Source organism: Cyclopterus lumpus, chromosome 14, assembly GCF_009769545.1.
Source record: "Cyclopterus lumpus isolate fCycLum1 chromosome 14, fCycLum1.pri, whole genome shotgun sequence".
Taxonomy (NCBI): Eukaryota; Metazoa; Chordata; class Actinopteri; order Perciformes; family Cyclopteridae; genus Cyclopterus; species Cyclopterus lumpus.
This window is the reverse complement of record NC_046979.1, coordinates 23,563,129-23,570,105: the sequence shown is the minus strand read 5'-3', so window position 1 is coordinate 23,570,105 and position 6,977 is coordinate 23,563,129. Positions and strand designations below refer to the sequence as shown.

General features: G+C 46.5%; 1 long non-coding RNA gene across 3 annotated transcripts in view; it reads right to left on the bottom strand.

The window, feature by feature from the left end:
- Positions 1 to 2,137: 2,137 nt before the first annotated feature.
- Positions 2,138 to 6,977, bottom strand: part of LOC117743220 — a 55,020-nt gene continuing 50,180 nt past the window's right edge. For 2 of the 3 annotated variants that reach the window (XR_004611084.1, XR_004611082.1), the window contains exon 3: positions 2,138 to 3,170. This is a non-coding gene — a long non-coding RNA (uncharacterized LOC117743220). The remainder of the gene's footprint in view (positions 3,171 to 6,977) is intronic. The other variant, XR_004611083.1, reaches the window with a different exon arrangement.

Here is a 6,977-nt window from a genome sequence, read left to right as displayed (position 1 = left end):
TTTTTCACCAGTCCTGATATGCATATCCAATTTAACAACTTTTGGGATATGATAAAGGCCCCAAAAACACTTTCATTGCTAGAGAAGAAGAAGAAGAATTCCACAAAAAACAACAGGTTCTTCTACGACAAAGTCGTCACGAGGACCCTAATAAGAAGAATTCTACATTAGAATATCAATAGGTCCTCGACCAACTTCGTCGGGTCTCGGGCCCTAATAATGAATAATAATGCAATGTTCTTAATTGTTTTATTTTATGAGTCAAATGTCCAGTAACATTTCCTCTGAAGTACAAGTACACAGTAAGTAGTATACTCTTGAGTTGCACATTTGTTCAGTGCTTTAGTGACTACAATGAGTTAATAGTACAGCTTTTCATATCTAAACCTCATTAACATCTCTACCCGGGGCCCCTGGTGTCTCTTCACTGAACCTCAGTGTATTTCTGACTGAGCGCTTATGTCAAAGGTTATTTGGACTTCATCAGGACTTCATGATGGGAAGTACACGCTCAGTGGATTGTGTCTTCCCTGCTGACATAAGAGTGTATTTCCTGTCACATGACCTCCCTCCCAACATGTGGATGCTCTGCTCAGCACCGTGTGTTTGAGTCCACCGCCGTGTTCTCCTGATCAGAGCCAGAGCTCTGAAGCCGGCTTTGAGCCTTAACCTGGGACAAGATGAAGCCCCGCCTCCCCGTCATGGCAGCTATTATCATCCTCCTCACCTGAGATGTAATATCCTTCAGTAGTTGTTGTTTTAGATGTTTACATTTTGTCAGGATGATCTGTTTTCTGAAGATGCTAAAACAGCACAAAGTACTAGAAGAACATTATATGCATGAGTGTACACAAAGATGTAAATCAGTAAACATGAATCAATTCATCCTTTGAATTCGTGTGACGTTTACATTTACTCTGAATATCATAATCATTAGATTATGTGAACTGGAACATCAACGATTTACATATCTATTTACATATCCATTAACTTTTCTAACTATCATTTGAAATATGTTTGAATGTCATTCGTGTCTCTACGTATTTTTGTAATATGTAAAAAAAAAAAGAATACAAGTACGAATCTATTATACATTTTACATGCAATTCAACACCAAATACACAGAATATTTCTGCTGGTAAAGAGCTATTCACAATATATTCATATATTTAGATGATTTCTCCACTAATATACATCATGTTGACACTTATTATTCATTATGTTAATTACATTTGAACATCATGACCCGACACTTGACTTTATGCGACAAACGTCCTGTGAAGGCTGTTTAAAGTTCTTCAAAACACAAATAAGGAGTTCAAATAGTTATGAGTTATTATCCTCACGCTAATGTTTATTTCATGTGCAGGAACAGAGGCATGAATACAGATCTGTGTTCCATTTGATTTCAATTCCTTTTGAACTTTTGACCAATTTCTTGCTACATTTAGAGGATTTACTCTTGAATTGTAATTACTGTTTATTCTGAAGGTCTTTACAAGACTTCTGTTGTACGATTTAGTATTGTAATAATACATTTATATCTATTTATTTGTTTAAGCTCCCAGTCGGTTCCACACTGGCCCACACATCTGGATCAGCACTGAAAGAGATGGGCTCTCCCCTCAACAGGGGAAACAGACATGTTGGCGCACATAACCACAGCTATAGAACACAATTAGTCACGGCTAACCAGAGCGCATGTAATCCAGTTAGAACAAGCGATTGCCAGGAGGACTTTTATTTTGAAAATGCACGTTGCAGATGAAATCCCTGCAACCGTCACGCAAAACGACCTCCCGATGAGATGGGAATCCGCTGGAGCTGGTGCATGATGGGAGGTCTGTGTGGTCCAGGGTCCAGCTCCGTTTGGTTCCCGGGCTGGAGGGTTACTGGTTCTACATACTGGGTGCTGAGGGAAGGTTTGTTTTTTAAGCCTTCCGTGTCGGAAAATTAGGATGCCGCCTCTGTTGTCAGAGCCGGAGAGCACGGTGCCACTTTCCCAGCAGCCTCGGGCCGGTGACAGGGAGATGGATGATATCTGCAGTCTGGCCCGCACTGCTCACACACACACACACACACACACACACACACACACACACACACACACACACACACACACACACACACACACACACACACACACACACACACACACACACACACACACACACACACACACAACCCCTCCTTGTACCCTACATATTAATTCCTTCATTGTTTGCTGACACATTCGATGTTTAATAACCAAACGCAGAACATATTCAACTTAAACATTTATTGAAATCACCCCATTTACAATATGAAAAGCAGATGTTATGATGTCGACAATTATTACAGTTTCTGTTTAGACATAAAATTCTAGAAACTAATATTTGTCAATTAATGCATTTTGAAAACGTAAAATACAGGATATTTTATTGACCACTGCAACACCTCATAACTAAGCAGGAAGTGAGATTTAAAATAATACAAATAAAATACAACACAACCAGATCCAATATGTGTGTTACAGCAGTGTCCCTCCCCCCGGTGTCCTTACCAGCTCTCCGCTCTCCTCCACGCTGCAGTCGAGACAGAATCCAGTGGCCGTGTCACCTGAGCAACTGCATACTAATAAGGAGAGGAGGTGTGTGTGTGTCTTTCATCTTCCTCTTCATCATTCTGGAAGAACAGAGAGACAATAGGGGAGAAGAGTGGTAGAAAAACAAGGAGGGTATGGGACAAATAAGGGGGGAGGGGGAGTGAAGAGGAGGAGGCGGCCTGGGGACTGTTAACATCCATCGGTGTCTTAAGTGACTGCAGTGGGACGCAGTATAAAGGTCTGGTCTCTTTCTGCGCAGTGGGCACCTGGGCCGGCCTCCGGGGCCGATCAGCTGGACTCGAGACTCACTCTGCTGCTGAGACCGGGTCTGCCCAAAACACTGCCCCACTCCTGTCTGTGGACAGAAGGCATCACAGAAGAAGACCAGACAGGCTCACCTTCGAGGAAGAAGGAGAGAGACATCTTCCAGGGCTCCTAAGCCAGAAGAGAGAACGAGTGGATAACAGGAACCACACGGGGCCGGCCGTATCTCGGAAGCATCCGGTCTGTAAGTGGTGGAACATCAAAGCGCTGCGTGGTTGTCCACCTGGGGCTGAGCGGATGCACTCGAGGACACACTGGGAATCTGTTTGAGGGACACAAAGAAAAGCAGCAGTGTGTGACCGGCCAGCGAGAGGGTTCCCTTCTTTAACAAAATAAGTGACTGCGGCACTAATGCAGCGTCGGCGTTCAAGAGTCACCAGAGGCTCAAAGTGTAAACGTCGGTTCCACTGGCGGCCGAGGGGTTAAAGCGCGAGCCCCCCTAGAGGTCACATGGCGCGGTTGATGGCCAGTCACAGTTCAATAGCTCCATCGAGCTGCTAGCCAGATAGCAGGTTTCCCTGGCAACGGCCTCGAGGTGAATCACAGATCAGAGGGAGATAAGGGGGACAACCCCCCCCCCCCCCCACACACACACACACACACACCCCTCCCTCCACCTCCCACAGCCCTTACTGTAATCTGAAAGACAAAAGAAAAGTTAATAGGGTTTACCTCTCATCCCCGTGGCCCAGAGAATAAAAGACTAACTTTACTTTACAAGTGGCACGACAATTCATACCGTGGATGAGAAACCAGGTTGAATTAGCTTTAGGGAGGTTATTGTGAATTAAATGTGTGCGATGTCATCGGCACACTGTGTGTGTGTGTGTGTGTGTGTGTGTGATAAGGTGACTGTCTGGCCTCCTGCCGCAGTGTCTGGAAACTCAGAGGCTCCGCCCCTACCTCTCCACACGGCCCCTCTATGAGGCCTACCTGACTACCTGAGTCCCCCCCCCCCCCCCCCTTGAAACTAAGCTGCTACACAACACAACCTGACAGCGACGCACATAGAAAATAAAAATAAAACAAGCCCTCTAGAATTCACCAAATCCCTCTGATTTCCATGTCGGCCTCAAATCCAAATGCCCGCATAAACGTTAATCTGTCGCTTATGACTTATCGGGGAGCGGCGCGGTGGCGAAGCGTGCTACATGACCACCTCTGAACAATGGAGCGTAATCTCTCGCACATACCCGGGTCCGTTGGTTTATCTCCACCTATTCAATGCCAGAGTCAGAGACGTATCGCACCATATTCATATTATTAAATATTTGTATTACTAAATACTGAGGCACTTCACAGAAAAAGGCAAAAGCTGAATTTCTGCTTCTTGATCACTTTTCATTACATATCACACTTGCACTAATTCATCCTTTTCATTTTTGTAAAATAATGAGATTAGCTTTGTGTAAACAGAGCGCATAAATGACGTTACTGAAGCTGCTGAGTGACGTGACCTTGACAACCACTGCTCTCATTTGGGATATCATTCTCACGTCGCATACATTTAATACGCCAATTCATAACCGGCTGACATTGATCAAAATGAAACAAGTTCCTAATCCTGCATCTGTGATGACAATATTATTTGCCAACCCTTGGTTCAAAGATGCAAAAGTCAAGACAATAGCAGCGTTGCAGGTTGTTCTCCCTGGTGGGTCTGATGCAGTGTCAAAGAGATGAAAGCAGCTTATTGGCTTTGAACTACGTTTGTGTTCCCTGTTCAGCAGTTACTAAACCAGCCGGAGACCATTTCTACGGGGTGATATTTATTGGATCGTCGTCGGGTTGCTCTGTGCATGCTGCTTTGTTACTGTGTGTGTGTGTGTGTGGGGGGGGGGGGGGGTCATCAGTGGGCTTAGTGTTACCAGACAGACACTAATAAAAGTGTCTGGCTGCTTGGTGGGCACCAGCTCCTCCCGGGTCTGACTGCTCTGACTGCTCTGACTGCTCAGCGTCTGACTGCTCAGTGTCTGACTGCTCTGACTGCTCAGTGTCTGACTGCTCAGTGTCTGACTGCTCTGACTGCTCAGTGTCTGACTGCTCAGTGTCTGACTGCTCAGTGTCTGACTGCTCTGACTGCTCAGCGTCTGACTGCTCAGCGTCTGACTGCTCAGTGTCTGACTGCTCAGTGTCTGACTGCTCTGACTGCTGAGCGTCTGACTGCTCAGCGTCTGACTGCTCAGTGTCTGACTGCTCAGCGTCTGACTGCTCTGTGTCTGACTGCTCAGCGTCTGACTGCTCTGACTGCTCAGCGTCTGACTGCTCAGTGTCTGACTGCTCAGCGTCTGACTGCTCAGTGTCTGACTGCTCAGCGTCTAACTGCTCTGACTGCTCAGCGTCTGACTGCTCAGTGTCTGACTGCTCAGCGTCTGACTGCTCAGCGTCTGACTGCTCAGTGTCTGACTGCTCAGCGTCTAACTGCTCTGACTGCTCAGTGTCTGACTGCTCAGCGTCTGACTGCTCAGTGTCTGACTGCTCTGACTGCTCAGTGTCTGACTGCTCAGCGTCTGACTGCTCAGTGTCTGACTGCTCTGACTGCTCAGTGTCTGACTGCTCAGCGTCTGACTGCTCTGACTGCTCAGTGTCTGACTGCTCAGTGTCTGACTGCTCAGTGTCTGACTGCTCTGACTGCTCAGCGTCTGACTGCTCAGCGTCTGACTGCTCAGTGTCTGACTGCTCAGCGTCTGACTGCTCTGACTGCTCAGCGTCTGACTGCTCAGCGTCTGACTGCTCAGTGTCTGACTGCTCTGACTGCTCAGTGTCTGACTGCTCTGACTGCACAGTGTCTGACTGCTCAGCGTCTGACTGCTCTGACTGCTCAGCGTCTGACTGCTCTGACTGCTCAGTGTCTGACTGCTCAGCGTCTGACTGCTCAGTGTCTGACTGCTCAGTGTCTGACTGCTCAGCGTCTGACTGCTCTGACTGCTCAGCGTCTGACTGCTCTGACTGCTCAGCGTCTGACTGCTCAGTGTCTGACTGCTCAGTGTCTGACTGCTCAGCGTCTGACTGCTCAGCGTCTGACTGCTCAGTGTCTGACTGCTCTGACTGCTCAGTGTCTGACTGCTCTGACTGCACAGTGTCTGACTGCTCAGCGTCTGACTGCTCTGACTGCTCAGCGTCTGACTGCTCAGTGTCTGACTGCTCAGTGTCTGACTGCTCAGCGTCTAACTGCTCTGACTGCACAGTGTCTGACTGCTCAGCGTCTGACTGCTCAGTGTCTGACTGCTCTGACTGCTCAGTGTCTGACTGCTCTGACTGCACAGTGTCTGACTGCTCAGCGTCTGACTGCTCAGTGTCTGACTGCTCTGACTGCTCAGTGTCTGACTGCTCAGCGTCTGACTGCTCTGACTGCTCAGTGTCTGACTGCTCAGCGTCTGACTGCTCTGACTGCTCTGACTGCCTGAACCGGCTGCTTGGTATTCAGGGGGCACGGCGCTCCTTCCTGTTGCTGATGGCGTCTCTTTGTTCAACGTGAAACCAAACGGGGAAAAACATAATTAGGGAGCGAGATGGAGAGCAGGGTATCAGAGAGGAAATCAATTGTTTTCAACTGCATTCATAATATGGGTAATTTAGCAGAAATGAGGTTTTCATAACAGCGTGCTGGGAAAAAGGGAAAGTTAAAACAATCAGCTCAAGCTGTCGAGTCCCACCTTTGAATAAAGGGAAGAACATTCTTTTCTAATGGTTGAGCTTCCACTTACAGAGCAGAGCAGTTGGTTGTTATGTCATTTTTACTTACTTGTTTTTTGTTGTTGTTGTTGTCTAGTAATATGTAACTTGTAAAAACTTAGAAATAAAATGATTAAAAGAAAGAGAGCAGAGCAACACGTCCTGCTCATCTCGTCTTCTTCAACAGACCTCCAGTTTAAATATGGATTTATTTGGTTGTGTGACATGACGATGGAACATTTCAATAGAAATGATCAAATTAGGTAAAGCGGCGATAATTCCTGTGGAACTGATTAAACTATTTCAAACAAATTTTCATTCAACAAATTCCTGTGTCTCTCATTTCAACAGTCAGTACTTTAAATAAAATGTAGATACACATTTTAAATCATAA